The 19,609-nt window shown below is 39.0% G+C and overlaps 1 protein-coding gene across 10 annotated transcripts in view; it reads left to right on the top strand.

Annotated features, from left to right (window-relative positions):
- BIRC6 (baculoviral IAP repeat containing 6) overlaps positions 1–19,609 on the top strand; it is a 383,808-nt gene that overhangs the window by 291,070 nt on the left and 73,129 nt on the right. The window lies entirely within an intron of this gene.

Below are 19,609 nucleotides of genomic sequence, written 5' to 3'. Positions count from 1 at the left end.
CCTGTGGTGCAGGCCTACCCTGTCCTATAGGGTCGCTATGAGTCAGAATCAACTGGATGGCAAGGGGTTTTGATTCTGATTTATAAGGCATTCACTTCCAATTAATACTACCAACAAAAGTTTATTCCTTGGTCAGTGGTCTTCTGAATCAATTAGTGTTCTTAACAATAACACTGTATTTGCTCTGCCTATTCTCACTTATTTTTTAAGAACCTAAAAAATTAAGAAATGCAGAATAGGTCAAATGATAACAGAACTGGTCTGTAGAGGAATAGCTTTTGTCAGTCTTTGGCTTTCAGGGAGAAATCAACTTCTCATAATTCTGGCCTTACTGGTTATTTTGCTGCCATCATCATCTTAAGAATGAATAGCATGATGACAGAAGAGGTAACTAAGTTAGAGAAGAGATTTAAAAAAAGAGGCAGTTGGTAGAGATACAAAAAGCTATATAGGTTCATACTACGTATTCTGTGTCCGGGGAAGGAAAATGTAAAGGGTTGGTTTTTGTTTTTTTTTTTTTTATGTTTTAGAGAACAAAATAATATTATGTTTGGTACCATCCTTTCCTGTGGCCCCCAAAAGTCTTTTAAACTGGTATCCTAGAAACCAGCATAATTACTATGTAAAAACAGTGTGGTGTCAAAATTGAACCAAATGTTTAATAATAGCCCCACTCCCTGCTCTGGCCATCTGTGTCCTGTACTCCTGTAATGAACATGTAGTTTTGACCAGTCAGTGCAATCACACAGCCCTCTGTCTTTCTAGGGGGAATCTTGCCCTGTTTTTCTGTAGCTTCTATTTCTGTGTTTTGAGATGTACTGTATTAGCTTATAACTAAAAATTGAAAATATACAAAACCTTGAGTGTTTTCCCCCACCACCCCCCCCCAAAAAAAAAACCAAACCCAGTGCCATCAAATTAATTCCAACTCATAGCGATCCTGTAGGACAGAGTAGAACTGCCCCATAGAGTTTCCAAGGAGCACTGTTTTCACCCAAGGGCATTTTATTTCTTTGCTGAAAAATCGTGAAATGATTTGTAATGTTATTATAATTATAACCTTGGTTGAAAGCAATATCACAGAGTCACAGTGTTACAAATGTGAAAACAAAATCAGTAAAAATAGTTTGTTATGTATTTCATTATGCTATAATTTCTGTTGTATCCTGTTAAAAAAAAGGGGGAGGGAGCGGGAGTAATAGCAAACTGAATCCTAAGATAATTTTTAAAAAGATTCTCATTACAATGAATGGAGTTTATATAAAGTTTGGACACCTGGAGAGCTTCTTGGTCTATTGCTTTTCTTAATCTGTTTCCCATTTATATAATATATGCAGTGTAGTTTTTTTTTTTTTTCCAAAGAAACTTGACTTCAGTAAGAAATGTATTAATGATTCACTGTGAAAATTTAATTTCAGATAGAGGATAACTGAGTTGTATTTAGCTGTAACTCTTTATTTTTCTATTTGATTACCTGGATAGAATTACTCTTCAAATTCTTTCCGTCTTACATTCAGCCAGGAAAAAAAAAAATCATACTTCAGACTTCTAAACTGCACTAACAAAATATGCATGTAAAGAAAGTAATTATGTTCACAAAGCTCATTTAGTTTATGTTATTTAATTTTATTGTTACAGTGACCCTGTGCAGTAAATATTTTCAGTAGCCCTATTAGGCTGATGAAGAAATGGTACTAGTGTGTTTGTTATTAGAGCTTAAATATTCTTCTGAATTGAGATCCTTCCTGATCTCTGTTATACCATGCAGCCTCTCAAGAAAAGAAGCATTCTTTTGAAGGTTTGGCATATTGAGAATTCCTTTTCCACATCACAGAGAGAGAGGGTAAAATCTATTTTTTTCCAGCCTATCAAAACTTAAGATGTATTTCTTTCTGTATTTTTATTATAATAGAAATCTAATAGAATGGAAAAATAATGCAGTTTCCTATAGAGCTTATACTCACAGAAATTGGCCTATATTCCATTGTAACAATGTTTCATTGAAAGCATAGTGTCCTGTGATCTCCCTGCCACGTCCCCAGTTGTATTTCACAAAACTCCATGATACTCTGAGAAGAGAATGAACGGTCAAGTCAAACATGTTTTGTTTGTCACTTTTAGAGAATGTTTAATACTTTATCAGTGTTTGAAGTTATGACTTTAGAGTTAGTGTTCTACAGCTTAGAAAATGTTCCAGTATTTTTGCCTCTGCCCTCTGGTTGAGAAATCTTAGGGTGAATAAAGTATATATATTTTAGTGTAGGTTTTTAAAAATTAAATAAGGTAAACCAAACCAAGAAAACCAAACCCACTGCCGTCAAGTCGATTCTGACTCATAGCAACCCTACAGGACAGAGTAGAACTGCCCCATAGAGTTTCCAGGGAGCGCCTGGTGGATTCGAACTGCAGACCTCTTGGTTAGCAGCCATAGTACTTAACCACTGTGCCAGGTAAAGCTGGTATTAATTTACTAGTTATGTTTATAAACTTACTGCCTTAACTGTTTGTTTATTTTGCCAAGCATACACAAAAGGCATGCCTTTGTGTGTATTTGTGTGTGTGTGCTGCATCTTAAATCAAGAAAAATAGATTCATTGTGTATCTACAGATCTCTAGATGATGATCATGGTTGCATATAATGATTTTCATAGATACTAGTTTGTTTTGAGTGTTATATTTACAGTTTTTGTCTTCATTCTGGGATGATAGAAATTAAAGAAACTCTTTTGTCCAAGTACAAAGAGAAAATTTTCCTATTACTGGTAGGAATAACCTAACTGAGCTTGTCCTATCTTGACACCAATGCCTAAAGGCAACTAATTTTGATCACATAATTCAAAGAATGAAGGAGACCCTAGAGGTTAGCCAAATATCCCCATACCCTTAAACTTGAAACCTTTTATAAGAGGAGATTGAAAAGACAACATTAAAGCTGAAAAGACCATCATTTCCCATGCAGTTATTAGATTTGTGTGTTAGAAATTCTTGAATATATTGAAATAGGTGAGATCTGGCCTGGTCACAAGGCCGTTACTGATTCATTCATTTAACGAATGTGTATGGACTGTTCGTGGGCGCATAACGGGAGAATTGGGTCCTTTTTCCTACGAGACTGACAGATAACAGGAAGAAACCGTACTAGACAGTTTTAATAACACAATAAATTAGGAGAAGTACAAGATACTACGAGAAAACCAACCCAGATTTGGAAGCCTAAAGAGTAAGTGGGAATTTAGTCAAATGACGAGGGGCAAGGGATGAGTACCAGGTTGTGGGAACAATGTTAGCAGTTATAGATAACATCAAATACAGTCTCTGACTTACAGCATATTCAAGTTAGAATGAACCACACTTCTAATCATCTTTTTTTTCCCCTTGGACATGTTATCATTAGTAATATGTACTACATTCAACGTTGCAGTGTAAATTTGCTGATATCATATCTGTAAGTTTATATATAATGTTTCCAGCCCCCCAAGACAGAAAAGGTTGGATTTATAAAGATACTGATAATAAAAGGCAATAATAATAAAAAAGAAAGAAGAAAAAAATGAGGTATTCGACTTAGATCAGAACTGGCTTACAATGGAGTTATTGGAATGGAACCTCGTTCTAAGTTGGGGACTACCTGTATTCAGGGAACCTAAAGAAGTTTGGTATGCCTGGACGTCGTGTGGGTGAGAGGTTGTGGGATGTGAGGCTAGAGAGGAAATCCAGGGATGAAAGTGTCTTAGAAGAGTTATTGTTGTTAGCTGCTGTGGAATGAGCCCGACTTATGGTGACCTCGTGCACATGGAACAAAACATTGGCTGATTTTTTTGGAAGCAAGTCTCCAGGCCTTTGTTCTTAATTTGACTTAGTTTGGAAGCTCTGCTGACAGGTGGTAGCTGTATATGACGTGTATACAAAGGAAGACCAAGAATCAAATTTGGGTCTCCCATGTGGAAGTCAAGAATTCTACCACTGAACCACCTGTGTTAAGGAATTACTTACTCTTAAAAGTGATGGTGGACCTTTAAAATGTTTCAAGCAGAGAGCTAATCAGATTTGCATTTTAGAAAGATTGCCTTGCTGTATATTTGAATGGTTGGGAGTGGGAGGTGGAACAAGACTACACAGCCGTAGATGAGAGTTTTATCCTTTCCATCGCAACAGGTAGAGCTAGCTGTATGTGTCCTCTCCCCATACTGCCATTTCTAAGGAAGTAAGAATTTGGTATTCATTAGCACTCTTAGTCTTTTATTATGAACTTAATAGAAAGTTTGTTTCCTAGGTAGAAATACAGCCCGTGTTGCAGACATTTGACTTAAAAAAGCAATCGTGTTAACTCGAGTTTTAAGTCTTTAACTGCATTATTCTCCCTATCTGTGTTAATATTGGCAACTACATATTTATCTCTAGGAATCTCCTTTAATAGGGTACAAGTGCCATAGGATAACCGGTTTTGGGAACATGGCTTCCTTTGTTCACATGTAAGAATCTGAAGCCTATAACCCCAGGCAGAAGTTGTCCAAAGCCAGTCCTACTACTTGGTTCTTTGACTGAATCAATTAGTCAGACAACTGTCATCTGTTGGCTTGGTAGAGGTTCAGAATTATTAGCACAGAATCTTAAGTCTTATTGTATTAAGACCCAGAAAAGACAGTTAAGACTACATACATGTTCATACATGCCTCTGTCATTTCCTTAAAAAGCTGTCATCCAGCTAAAGTTGTAAATGTGGAAAACATGTGCAACAGTAAGTTTTAAAAGTGTAATTTTTTCAGAGCATTTTACCTATATTATTTTGTAATTTTTCTAAATCTAAAAGATCCCATAGATAATGAGAATTTTATTAACTTGATCAAATAAAACAAGTAGTTTACTGAAGGAAATTTTTCAGACCTACCTGTTGTTTACTTAGAAGTTTTCTTTAGATCAATTATGTCTTTTTGTAAGCTTATACTTTAAAAAGGAAACTTCAGATTACTATATTATCAGAAAAATCATTATCGTTTGCAGTAAATAGAAGTGTAAAAGTGAGTGGTTAAAATAAAAATATTGTTAGTTTCTGATACCAGACCTGCTCTCTATTTTAAAAAGGGAGATTTTGCAAATGCTGAGAAATTATGAAAGGTTTACTGATAATCTTTTGTTTCATTGGAATGGAAATAGCTTTCTCACTGTGTGATTCCATTATTTAATACCATATCATTGTACCTCTTGAAGTCTTCTCACACTTTGGGAATACTGCTTAATAGGATTTATTCTTCAGTCCCTCAAAGGTAGAAACATTTCGGAAATATAAACGAGTCAGTTAGGAAAAGGAAAAGAAATGGGAGGGAAGATGTTTGTTAACCATCATACTCCTTTCCCCCTTTTTCTCTTATGCTTAATTGGAAAAAACTAAGTTAGTAGATAACCAAATTAGCATTGATTTTATTTTTAAATGTGGCTACAATTTAGAGTGGTATTGTGATTTTCATCATTGCCTTATGAGTTTTACAAAGTATCTTGGTTTTTAACTTAACATGCTTCTCTTCCTTTATGTTTCTCATTTCCCTGCTTACTAAGATACCCAGTGCCCTCATTTGGCACTCTGTCTTGCTAAAGTACTCTCAAATCCAGGTCTGACCCACTGTTTCAGGATCTTTTATTTTAGAGTACTTCCCTGAGTATGGATTATTAAAATTTACGTAAAGAAGGAAATGGCCCTTAACCTTGTATTTTAATTAAAGGTAACCCAAGTAATTCTTGGGTGATGGCGTGTGTAGGAGATTTATTAGTTGTTTGCCTACTATGCCATACTCACTTTAAGGTGGTCTGCCAGAGAGTAAACTAGGGAGAATCAGTATTTCAGCCGTTATTACTGAACTTTATACACATCCAAAGGCTCCAGTAAAAATTACTGATTTGGGAAGGAGCTTGAGTTGGCAAAGCAGCTCAATGCCACGGAAATTCCGTTTATGCTGTGCAGTTCCATGATGACGGAATTTTTGTTATTATTTATTACACAAAATATATAATTATATATGCATCTGTGTATTCAGTGTAAACACATGCAAAATAGCCTCTGAATTTCTATTTTTGAAATAATAGACTCTAAGACATGTTTCAAATTTCCCTCAATTATAATTCTACCTTAATAAAATAATTATCTCTAATGGGTGAAGATTAGTTTGTTTACTCATAATTACAGCACTGTCATGAGTTTGGTATTTAGTGTAAACCAGTGTACTACTTGAGGAATGATTTTACTTTTAGTTTATTAATTTGATGTTTCCTGGCTTATCTGGAAAATTAACCTGTGCCAACAGTGTAGCCTGGTAGCTAGCAGTGTTGTATTGCGCTTTTAGTCTGTCTTATTTTGACAGTTCCTTAGGCAGTTACTGAATATTTACTATACAGACTATATTAAAAGCTTCCTAAAGATGGTGATATTTTCATGTTCTTTTATTCCAGATTCTGAGTTTCTGCTACCCACTACCTCTCCTAACACATTTCAAGATTGACAGTTTGAAATAAGTGCTAGAGCCCATTTAAGTGTAAAAGTTAATATAAACAAACTGATTAATATTGCTGATGGCTGATTGTTAGGCATTTGGATTAAAGTAAATCACGGATAACATTTCTTCTGATGCTATAAAAGGCTAGGCAGGTGTATTATTTCAAAACAGAATTTTTCATTCATTCCTCATTTTCCAGTGTTCATCTGCAACACAGATAAGGGTAGAAGTAAACAATATGATTTTTTAAGATATCAGATTTTTTTTAAAGAGATACATGGCATGTTCTATGTATTAGCTCTAAGGTATTTTGAAAGCATACCTTAACTGGACCTATGAAGTTAAATATAATTTTCTACCTATGATGGTTTTTTTCTTTGTTTTAACCATTATCTGTCACATAAAACCTAAGCAGAAAAGAATTGGGTCATTTCAGGATGCTATCATCAAGAAATTTTATACTTTTTTCAATTGAGATTTTATTATAATAGTTTGAACACAAGTGGGGAAATAGTTGAGTAAACCATAAATTTTAGTTCCCTTTAACTTCATTTACCTGAATAATATAAGTAGTTCTTTTGTATTTTATTTCAGAGAAATGGTTCAAAAGTCATCTTAATAATCACTTCAAAATCTTTACTAGAAGGATGATAGGAGCTTCCATATTAATTAGAGGGCCCTGTTTTTTTTTTTTTTTTTTTTTTTGGTGACACAGTAGTTAAAGCGCTTGGCTGCTAACCAAAAGGTTGGTGGTTTGACCCATGAGCTGCTCCATGGATGAAAAATGTGGCAGTCTGCTTCCGTAAAGACTTACAGCCTTGGAAACCCCATGAAGCAGTTCTTTTCTGTCCTATAGGGTCAGTATGAGTCAAAAACAACTGGATGGCAGCAGGTTTAGTGAGTTCCATATTAATTGTTATTCTTATTTCTTTTGCTTCCTGCTACTGTAGAAGGCATTTATACAGAACGACAACCAAAAAAATGTAGTATTAACCCACCAAGGGCTTATACTCTAGGTGAAATTCACTCCCTTGTCCAGTATTTGAAAGCTTTGATCCCCATAAATGTTCCTTTTTTTATGTGCCACCTGTGTAGCGGTATTCAGTCACCGTTTCTTTCTTGCCTGATGCAGAAAAACATTACCTTTTTCTCATTTATTTTATGCAAATAGTCTTCGTTTCTAACCTAATTAGTTTCATACTTCAATAATCTTTCTCTTTAATACTTTAATGTTTAGACCTATAAGCAGTAGAAAGAAACAGTTCCCTAGGGATGGGAGAGAGAGAAAAAAATATCAAAAGTAGGAGACAAAGGATATATAACAGATGTGCACACTATTGCACACTTACCAAAGACAATCTATTAGATATTTATTAATGCAGAAGCCAAATGATACTGCCACCTAATTTTATACCAATAATGAGGGATCAAAATCTGGTGAAAATTAATTTTTATAACTGTCAGATTGATGATTTAGGTAGATATAAGACAGAAGTAACTTAGATCAACTTGTTCTCATGAATGAAAATTCTAAAGGCCAAGAATCTAATAGACACATAAATTATTAGCTGGTGACATTTGTAACAAAGACCCCTCATGGGTACTGTGGGCCTAACAATACTGTCCTTATCTGATCTTTGTACCAGAAGAAAAAGTAAAAGGATATGTCCCAAGTTGTCTTAGGCTGGGTTCTCTACCGAAGCAAAATCACTAAAGCATATAAATATATATACAGAGAGATTTATATCAAGGAAACACCTCACATGATTGTAGAGGCTGAAATGGCCCAAGTCTATGTATCAGGATAGAGACTTGTCTCAATTCACATAGCCACACGGGCTGGCAAACCCAAGATTGGCAGGTTGGAGAGCAGGGCTCCCACTCTCAGACTGTGAAAACCAACGAATTCTAGGATCTGCTGATAAGCTGATAGCTCAAGTCCCAAGAGCTGAAGGTCAGACAAACAGGAGACAGCTGCAGGATCCAAATCCCAAGATCTGCAGATAAGCTGATAGCTCAAGTCCCAAGAGTCAGAGGTCAGACAAACAGGAGGCAACACAGGATACAGAGTGAGCAAAAAAGCTAGAAGTTCTGCTTATGTTTGGATGCAGACCACACCCCCAAGGAAACTCCGTTTCAGCTGATTGGCTACTCACAGCAGATTAAGTCATGGGAGTGACCACATATAAACACTGAGAGTCATGTCCTAGCCAACTTAACACACAATCTTAACCGTCACAGACCACCCATTGTCAACTTGGCATGTGTGTACATCTCCTTAAACCATATATGATCTCTGAATAAAGACAATTATAAACTCATACTTGTGCCTAACATAATATAACTAACACGCATACAACCGAAAACGCACTAGCCCTGTTCACATCTTGTATTTTATAAGTGAAGAAAACAAAAATATTTGATGCACACATACAGAGCAGAAATACTCAAAATTACAGTCCTCATTTCTGCAACTGGTCACGTGGCGGTAACTGGTATTTAGAACTATCTTATTCCACCACCCATTCAATATTCCCTTTCCCCTTAGCAGGCACCTCAGCTGGTCATTGTTCTTTGCCTGGTGGGGTCACCCAAACCTTCATTCCTGAAGGGTCTGGGTCAGTAGTCATGTCAGAATTGGGTTGCTGTAGTTTTCCATTGACTTTAATCATAGGGCTTGGTAGTACTAAGAGACGCGCTAAGCGATCTCCTGCATCCCAGGGGTACTCTTCTTTACCTCTGTTATGTGATATCAATCCGATTTCCCCTTCGTAATCAGGATCAATCACACCAGCCAGTATGGTAACTCCCTTCCTTACCTGTTGATCCTGAAGCGTAAGGAGCCCAAAGTGGCCGTGTGGCATTCTTAGCTTCCAGTTTAATGGAATCAGTGATGTGTGCCCAGGTGGGGGCATTCCTCCCTTTGGACTTAAGACCTCTAGATCTGCAGAACGTAAGGTCATGGGGACAGAAAGCAAATATCTTGTGAGTGGGTCACTAGGGGTAATAGCGTGTGGTGCCACTCCCATTTCAACCCCTTTATTCTTGGACCCATGAATCTTGGCCATGGGAGAAACAGCACTATATATTGAACACTGGTTTAGAGTATATACAGCCTCCTGGAGAACACTGCCCCAACACTGCAAAGTATTGCCACCTCTCCAGTGCCATAATTGTATCTTTAGAAGGCCATTCCATCATCCTGTCAAGCCAGCTGCTTCAGGATGACGAGGAACATGGTAAGACCAGTGAATACCATGAGCATGGGCCCACTGCCGCACTTCATTTGCTGTGAAGTGAGTCCCTTGATCTGAGGCAGTGCTATTTGGGTTACCATGACGGTGGATAAGGCATTCTGTAAGACCACAGATGGTAGTTTTGGCAGAAGCATTGCTTGCAGGGAAGACAAATCCATAGTCAGAGTAAGTGTCTATTCCAGTAAGGACAAAATGCTGCCCTTCCCATGCTGGAAGTGGTCAGGTGAAATCAACTTGCCACCAGGTTGCTGGCTGATCACCTCGAGGGATGGTGCCATATCAGGGACTATGTGTTGGTCTCTGCTGCTGGCAGATTGAGCACTGAGGCAAGGCAGCCTTTGCGAGTGGAAGTCCATGTTGCTGAGTCCATGCATAACCTCTGTCCCTGCCACCATGACCACTTTGTTCATGAGCCCATTGAGCAATTACAGGAGTAGCCGGGACAGAGGATGACTGCTTTCCATAGAACACGTCATCCTATCCACTTGTTAAAATCATCCTCTGCTGAGGTCACCCTGTGGTGAGCATTCACATTAGACACAAGTATCTCCACATCTCTGACCCATTTGGAAACTGTGGTGGCATAGTGGTTAAGTTTAGCTGCTAACCAAAAGGTCAACAGTTTGAGTCCACCAGATGTGCCTTGGAAACCCTATAGGAAAGTTCTACTCTGTCCTGTAGGGTCACTGTGAGAATCAACTCGACGGCAATGGGTTTGGGTTTTTGCCTATTCAGAGAGGTATATCCACATTCCTCTTCCCCATAAATTCTTGTCTCCAATTTTCCGATCATGTTCCTTACATGTCCCTGACCATCCAGCTAAACCATTGGCCTCAGCCCGTGAATCAGTATACAGTCGTACATCAGACCATTTCTCCTTCCAAACAAAGTGAACAACCAGGTACAAAGCTCGAAGTTCTGCCCATTCAGAGGACTTCCCTTCACCACTGTCTGTCAGAGAGGTCCCAGAAAGGGGCTGTAGTGCTGCCACTGTCCACTTTTGAGTGGTGCCTGCATATCACACAGAACCATATGTAAACCAGGCACAAGTTTTCTCTTTAGTCAGTTGATCATAAGGAATTTTCCATGAGGTTATAGGAGCAGACTGGACAGAGGGCAGATAATGTGACAGGAATGGAGACCAAGTACATTTCAGTCATTTCCACATGCAGCTTGTGCTGTCAGGTCCTGCTCAGGCCTGACCTCGTATATACCACTTCCATTTAATGATGCAGTGCTGTTGTAGACATTGGACTTTATAGCTCTGTGGGTCAGAAGGTACCCAGTTCATGATGGGCAGCCCAGGCCGCATGGTGATTTGGTGGCCGCTGCTTACGCATTCAGTCTCTACTAAGGCCCAGTAAGAAGCCAAAAGTTGTTTCTCAAAAGGAGAAGTTATCTGCAGAGGATGTCAGGGTTTTTCTCCAAAATCCTAAGGGTCTGCACTGTGATTCACCAATAGGGGCCTGCCAAAGACTCCAAACAGCATCTCTACCACCGTCACATCAAGCACCATGGGATCAGCTAGATCATATGGCCCAACTGGCAGAGCAGCTTGCACAGAAGCCTGAACCTGTGGCAGAGTCTTATCTTGTCATGCGCCCCGCTCAAAACTAGCAGCTTTTCAAGTCACTTGATAAATAGGCTGGAGCAGTACACCCAAATGAGGACTGCATTGCCCCCAAAATCCAAAGAAGACCACTAGATGTTGTGCCTCCTTTTTAGTCGTGGGAACAGCCACATGCAGTAATTTATCCTTCACTCTAGAAGGAATACCTCGATATGCCTCACACCACTGGACCCCTAGAAATTTCGTTGAGGTGGAGGATGCCTGAATTTTTGTGGGATTAATTTCCCACCCTCTGGCACGTGAATGTTTTACCAGTAAGTCCAGAGTCATTGACACATCTTCCTTACTTGGTCCGTTCAGCATAATGTCATCAATGTAATGGACCAGTGTGACGTCTTATGGAAGGGGAAGTTGATCGAGGTCCTCTGGACTAAATTATGACATAGGGCTGGAGAGTTGATGTAGCTCTGAGGCAAGCAAGCGAAGGTCTATTGCTGGCCTTGCCAGCTGAAGGTAAACTGCTGCTGATGGTCCTTCAAAACAGGGATGGATAAAAAGGCATTAGCTAGATTGACAGCTGCATACCAGGTACCAGGACATGTATTAATTTGCTCAAGCAATGAAACTACATCTGGAACAGCAGCTGCAGTTGGAGTCACTACATGGCTAAGTTTTTAATAATCTTCTGTCATTCTCCAAGATCTATGTGTTTTTTGCCCAGGCCAAATAGGCAAGTTGAATTGAGGTGTGATGGGAATCATCACCCCTGTATCGTTCAAGTCCTTCACGGTGGCAGTAATCTCTGCAGTCTCTCCAGGAATGCAGTTTTGCTTTTGGTTTACTATTATTCCTAGGTAGGGGCAGCTCTAATGGCTTCCACTTGGCTTTCCCTACCATAGTAGCCATTACTCTATTTGTCAGGGATCCATTGTCAGGGTTCTGCCAGCTGCTGAGTATATCTATTCCAATTATGCATTCTGGAACTTGGGAAATCACTGCAGGATGGATTCGGAACCCCACTGGACCTTCTGTGAGACAGACATGAGCCAAGACTCTGTTAATGGCCTGACCTCCGTATGCCACCACTCTGACTGGGCCACACTGATGTTTTGGGACTCCTGGAATTAGTGTCAGTTCAGAGCCAGTGTCCAGTAATGCCCGAAAAATCAGATTATTTCCTTTTCCCCAGTGAACAGTCACTCTCGTAAAAGGGTGTAGATCCCTTTGGGGAAGACTGGGAGAAAAATTAACAGTAAAAATTTTTGACAGTGTATTGAAGTCCTTCCTCAAGGGGACCTGGCCTCCCCTTCATTCATGGGGTTGCAGGTCATTAAACTTGCTCAAATCTGGTAATTGATTGAGGGACCGTGACTCTCTTTTCTGGCAGTTTGAGGTAGACTGCTGTTCACCTGACCTAGAATTCATCTGTTTGTACAGATCAAGTAAATATTTAGTAGATTTCCTATTTCATTCATAGGGACACCATGACTAAGTGTTGCCAACACCATAAGTCCGTATGAGTCAGGCTATTCTGACTACTGCTTTGACTCCACTGCCCATTACGGTAACCATGCCCACCTTTGTCTTTGAATGCAGCTACTTGGCCTCTGCTACCATGGGGTCGAGACAGCCCCATTGTTGTTAGATGTCTTAATTCAGTTAGGACAGTTGTCACTGTTATATCTGATTTATATAAAATAGCAATCACAACAGTCTTCAAGGATGCTGGAGCACCCTTCACAAATTTGTTCCTCACAATTGTGGTAAAAGTTGTGTCCTCTATTGAAAAAGTAATTTTAAAAGCTCCGACCAAAGAAAAGCACTGGCCCTGATGTCTTCACTGGAGAATTCTACCAAACTTTCAGAGAAGAATTAACACCACTACTCCTAAAGGTATTTCAGAGCATAGAAAAGGATGGAATACTTCTAAACTCATTCTATGAAGCCAGCATAACCCTGATATGAAAACCAGGTAAAGACACCACAAAAAAAGAAAATTACAGACCAATATCCCTCATGAACTTAGACGCAAAAATCCTCAACAAAATTCTAGCCAATAGAATTCAACAATATATCAAAAAAATAACTCACCATGACCAAGTGGGATTCAAACCACGTATGCAGGGAAGATTCAACATTAGAAAAACAATTAGTGTAATCCATCACATAAATAAAATACAAGAACCACATGACCTTATCAATTGATGCAGAAAAGGCATTTGACAAAGTTCAGCACCCGGGTATTCATGATAAAAACTCTCAGCAAAATAGGAATAGAAGGAAAATTCCTAAACATTCCAAGGGCATTTATACAAAGCCAACAGCCAGCATCATCCTAAACAGAGAGAGACTGAAAGCATTCCCCTTTCAGAACGGGAACCAGACAAGGATGCCCTTTATCACCACTCTTATTTAACATTGTACTGGAGGTCCTAGCCAGAGCTGTTGGGCTAGATAAAGAAATAAAAGGTATCCCAATTGGTAAAGAAGAAGTAAAAGTATCTTTGTTTGCAGATGACATGATCTTATCCACAAAAACGTAAAGAATCCTCAAGAAAACTATTGAAACTAATAGAAGAGTTTAGCAGAGTATCAAGATACAAAAATGCATAAATCACTTGGATTCCTCTACACCTACAACAGGAACGTTGAAGAGGAAGTCACCAAATCAATACCATTTACAGTAGCCCCCAAGAAGATAAAATAGTTAGGAATAAATCTAACCAGAGACGTAAAAGACCTATACAAAGAAAACTATAAGACACGACTGCAGGAAACCAAAAGAGACCTACATAAGTGGAAAAACATACCTTGCTCATGGATAGAAAGACTCAACTTTGTAAAAATGTCTATTCTACCCAAAGCGATCTATAGATACAATGCAATCCCAATCCAAATACCAGTGACATTTTTTGATGAGATGGAAAAACAAATCACCAACTTCATATGGAAGGGAAAGAGGCCCCAGATAAGTAAAACATTACTGAAAAAGAGCAAAGTGGGAGGCCTCACACTACCTGATTTTAGAACCTATTATACTGCCACAGTAGTCAAAACATCCTGGTACTGGAACAACAACAGATACATAGACCAATGGAACAGAATTGAAAATCCAGGCATAAATCCATCCACATATGAGCAGCTGATATTTGACAAAGGCCCAAAGTCTTAAATGGGGAAAAGACAGTCTCTTTAACAAATGGTGCTGGCATAACTGGATATCCATCTGCAAAAAAATGAAACGAGAGCCACATCTCACACCATGCACAAAAACCAACTCAAAATGTATCAAAGACCTAAATATAAAACCTAAAACGGTAAAGATCATGGAAGATAAAATGGGGATAACACTAGGAGCCCTCATACATGGCATAAACAGTATACAAAACAGTCCTAAAAATGTATAAACTCTAGAAGAGAAATTAGATAGCTGGGAGTCACTGAACATCAAACACCTATGCCCATCCAAGGACTTCACCAAAGAGTAAAAAGATTACCTACAGATTGGGAAAAAGTTTTTAGCTATGTCATTTCTGATCAATGTCTGATCTCTAAAGTCTACATGATACTGCAAGAACTCAACAACAAAAAGACAAATAACTCAATTAAAAAATGGGCAAAGGATATGAACAGGCACTTCACCAAAGATGGTATTCAGGTTGCTAACAGATACATGAGGAAATGCTTACAATCGTTAGGTATTGGAAAAATGCAAATGAAAACTACAATGAGATTCGATCTCACCCCAACAAGGCTGGCATTAACCCAACAAAACACAAAATAATAAATGTTGGAGAGATTGTGGAGAGACTGGAACATTTATACACTGCTGGTGGGAATGTAAAATGGTACAACCATTTGGAATAAATTTGGCAGTTCCTTAAAAAGCTAGTAATAGAACTACCATACAATCCACTAATCCCACTCCTTGGAATACATCCTAGAGAAATAAGAACCTTCACACGAACAAATATATGCATACCCATGTTCATTGCAGCACTGTTTACAATAGCAGAAAGATGGAAGTAACCAAGGTACCCATCAATGGATGAATGGATACATAAATAAAATCTATGGGGCAGTTCTACTCTGTCCTATAGGATCGCTATGAGTCGGAATTGACTTGAAGGCAGTGGGTTTTTTGTTTTGTTTTAGTCACACAGTGGAATACTACGCAACAATTAAGAACAATGATGAATCTGAAACATTTCATAACATGGAGGAATCTGGAAGGCATTATGCTGAGTGAGATTAGTCAGTTGCTAAAGGACAAATATTGTATGAGACCACTATTATAAGAACTGTAGATAAAGTTTAAACAGAAGAAAATATTCTTTGATGGTTACACGGGCAGGGAGGCAGAGGTCTATTCACTAACTAGATGTTAGATCAAAATTTCTTCATGTGACTGGAAGGGTAACACATAACACAGAGATAGTCAGTACAACTGGACTAAACCAAAAGCTGAGAAGTTTCCTGAATACAGCCAAACGCTTTGAAAGCCAGAGTAGCAGGGCAGGGGTTTGGAGACCATGGTTTCAGGGGACATCTAGGTCAGTTGGCATAACAAAACGTATTAAGAAAGTGTTCTGCATTCCACTTTGGTGAGAGGCGTCTGAGGTCTTAAACGCTAGAAAGCGGCCATCTAAGATGCATAAATTGGTCTCTACCCACCTGTTGCAAAGTAGAATAATGAACACCAAAGACACAAGGTAAATATGAGCCCTGGAGACAGAAAGGGCCACAAAAACTAGAGACTCCGTCAGCCTGAGACCGGAACAACGAGATGTTACCCAGCTACTACCGATCACTGCCCTGACAGGGAACACATCAGAGAATCCCTGATGGAGCAGGAAATCAGTAGGATTTTAAATTCTCGTAAAGAGACCAGGGTTAATGGTCTAACTGAGACTGGAGGGACCCTGACGGTCATGGTCCCCAGGCCCTTTGATAGCCCAAGATTGAAACCATTCCTGACACCAACTCTACAGACAGGGATTAGCCTGGACTAAAAGACAATGATGCTGGTGAGCAGTGAACTTTGTGCCTCAAGTAGACACATGAGACTATGTGAGCAACTCCTGGCTGGTAACGAGATAAGAAGGAAGAGGGGACAGGAGCTGGCTGAATGGACACGGGGAATACCGGGTGGAGAGGAGAAATGTGCTGTCTCATTAAGGGGAGAGCAGCTGGGAGTGCCTGGCAGGGTTTGTATATCTTTTTATATGAGAGACTGACTTGATTTGTAAACTTTCACCTAAAGCACAATAAAGATATTAAAAAAAAAAAAAAAAAAATAGGTTTTGTCCTCTAGGCACTCCAGATGTGGGTCTGTGGGTCTAACCTGATAAATCCACCATAGCATGCCAACTTCCCTAAGCCTTTGGATACCTTCTTCTACAGTATACCAAGGTAGGTCTGGCAATTCAACTTTATTTAGTGTAGGCCACCTTGTAATCCATGCTTCAGCAACCCAACCAAATAAACTGTTAGAGCCTTTCCCAACTTTTTGAGCTGAAACATTGAATGAAGAATCTGTGCTTAGTGGACCCATATCAATAAACGCAGGCTGGTCGATCTTTATGTTCCTTGCACCATTATCCCACATTCTTAATAGCCATTCCCACACATACTCCCCACGTTTCTGTTTGTGCGTATTAGAAAATTCAAGCAGTTCTTTTGAAGTGTAGCGTACCTCCTCTTTGGTCACACTTTGTACTTCACCTTTTGGGGCTCGCTGGGACTTAAGACTAGTTATAGGCCTAGAAGCCAGAATTGTTTTGAGAACATTTAGCATTGTCTTGTGAAGCATCTGCCTCAGGCGATGCCCCAGGCAATGACTCAGGCAAGGGATCTTCAGCAGCAGCTGGGCTAGTGCAAATCTCATTGGATGGGAGTGGAGGAGCTAATCGGTTTTCTGAGCAGGGCGGTATAGCATACAAACATGAAGTAACTCTTCAGGTGGGAGTGGTTATGCTGGCAAGTGTGATTCAGTGGAATTTAGAGGCTCGTTCCTGATTATCTCCTTCTTTGTCCCCATCAAGATCCCATTTCTTCTCAATCAGTGTCCTTTCTTTAACTTCAGACACCTCTCTAGGTTGGCAGTTGAGCTGGCATTGTAATTTAGCCACTGCTACAATAAGGCTCTGAGTTTGTTTTTTGGCTGTTTCAGCTCTGACCTTTGACTCCAAAGCCCTGAGTGCATCTCTTTCTTTCATCAGTTTGTCTAGTGAAAGTAGGATGAACCAACCAGCTTCCTTATATTTCTCATTCTGACAGAGCTGTAGAAAAATACCGCACATGCGTTTCCCCTGAGTCTCACCTTTGACCAATGCCTGATCTGCTGGTGGTGATACTTTGTGTAATTGTATCGCCACCTCATGCCATGGATTAGCAGTGCCCTCTTTACTGCTGGAAGGAGAGTTGTCAGCATCTTAAAGACTAACCAGACTTGAGAACCAATTTAGAAAACTCATCCTTACAATTTTGTTTCTCTAGAACCACTCTCGGTACCAAATGTCTTAGGCTGGGTTATCTAGAGAAGCAAAACCAGTTAAGTGTATAAATACAGAGAGAGATTTATATCAAGGAAATGGCTCATGTGATTGTAGAGGCTGAAACGTCCCAAGTCCATGTATCAGGATAGAGGCTTCTCAATTCACATAGCACAGAGGCTGGTGGACCCAAGATTGGCAGATTGGAGAGCGGGGCTCCTGCTCTCAGGCTGTGAAGATCAGTGAATTCCAATATCTGCAGATGAGCTGATAGCTCAAGTCCCAAGAGCTGGAGGTGAGATGAACAGGAGGCAGCGCACGACCCAGAGTGAGCAAAGAGCCCCAACATCTGATTATATTTGGATGCAGGCCACACCCCCAAGGAGACTCCCTTTCAGCTGATGGACTCCTCACAGCAGATTCAGTCATGGCAGTGATCACATATAAACACTGAGAATCGTGGCCCAGCCAAGTTGACACACAATCTTAATCATCACACAGGTCTACAAAGATGTAGCTTTTAGTATTTCCGGCATGCCCTTTTTTCTGCCAGTTTGCAATAATTATGATTTGTGTTTTGTAGTTAGACTCCAGCCTTTATGCTTTTATTTATTGCCCTTTTTATTTGAGAATTAGCCAAGAGGCTTTAAGTTGTGGCAAGATATAATAAATATAGAGTTGCATATAGTTGCATAAAAAATACGTGGTGGTAATAATACATCCTTAACTTTGATGTAGGATTTACAGTTTAAGAAGCACTTTCATGTGTGTTACTTGTTCTTCATGCTGTATGTGTTGTGAGGAAAGCATTCATTATCCTTGTTTTACAGAGAATGAAACTATTGGTTAGAGCTTAACACTAAAATTGTACTAATCATGTGGCTAATTGGTACTAAAGCTGGAACTAGTTCCCCAGTCTTTCCAAGCCTGTGATGTTCATTATAAAAGACAATATTTATGAAGACAAGTTGATTGACCCATAGTCCAGATACTCCTGTTTTTAAAAATCATTGCTACCTTCTACTGAATTAGTTCATTTAATCTGTTAGGTTTTACCCTTGTATAATGTACAGAATTGAACTTCAGCTGGTTCCTGAAAAACAATTATGCTTTGATGGAATACCAGAATTGAGTTAGTACTTCTACTTTAGTAGCATAACATATTTACATAAAATGATCATTTTTTACATTTATTATATATTTATTATCAGATTGCTTTATATGAGTCTTATGTTTCAGGACAGTTTTTTTTTAACTTTATTATTTCTCGTAAAATCTCAAGCGGTATTAATTGGTAAATACATACCCTCTTGTTAAATTAAGCTTGTAACAAGTATTTCTAGATATATTGCAATGAGCAGCCTTATCCATATTATGTATAAATTTTTAGAGCTTTAACAGACTCTTTAAGAGTTAAGCTAGTTCAGATCCCTTCTTTTTATAAATGAGGAAATCAGGGCCCACAGAGATTGTGACTTGTTTTAGGTTCTCAGATGCTTAGTGGCGGAAAACTCGGATCTCTTAATGTCCCAGTCCAATATATTCATCCACTACTTCCAAGGGCATCACTGAATAATCAGAATTGAGGGAATGGGAACTTGTTTCGAGCTGGCTTTGGATATTTAGGCTATATAAAAGATACTTTTTAAATGTTGATCATGAAGTAAAATATTTTTAAATGAAGAAACACCCTTGATCATTGTAGAAGTACGTAGAATAATAGAAATTTTACAGAGTTTTTCCGATATTCTCCTTTTACCCATTGTTTTTCATTACTCTAGGACTTTTTAAGTTAGAACTATG

Source organism: Elephas maximus, chromosome 26, assembly GCF_024166365.1.
Source record: "Elephas maximus indicus isolate mEleMax1 chromosome 26, mEleMax1 primary haplotype, whole genome shotgun sequence".
Classification (NCBI taxonomy): domain Eukaryota; kingdom Metazoa; phylum Chordata; class Mammalia; order Proboscidea; family Elephantidae; genus Elephas; species Elephas maximus.
Note: the sequence above shows the minus strand (reverse complement) of the source record. Positions and strands in the feature narration are given on the sequence as shown.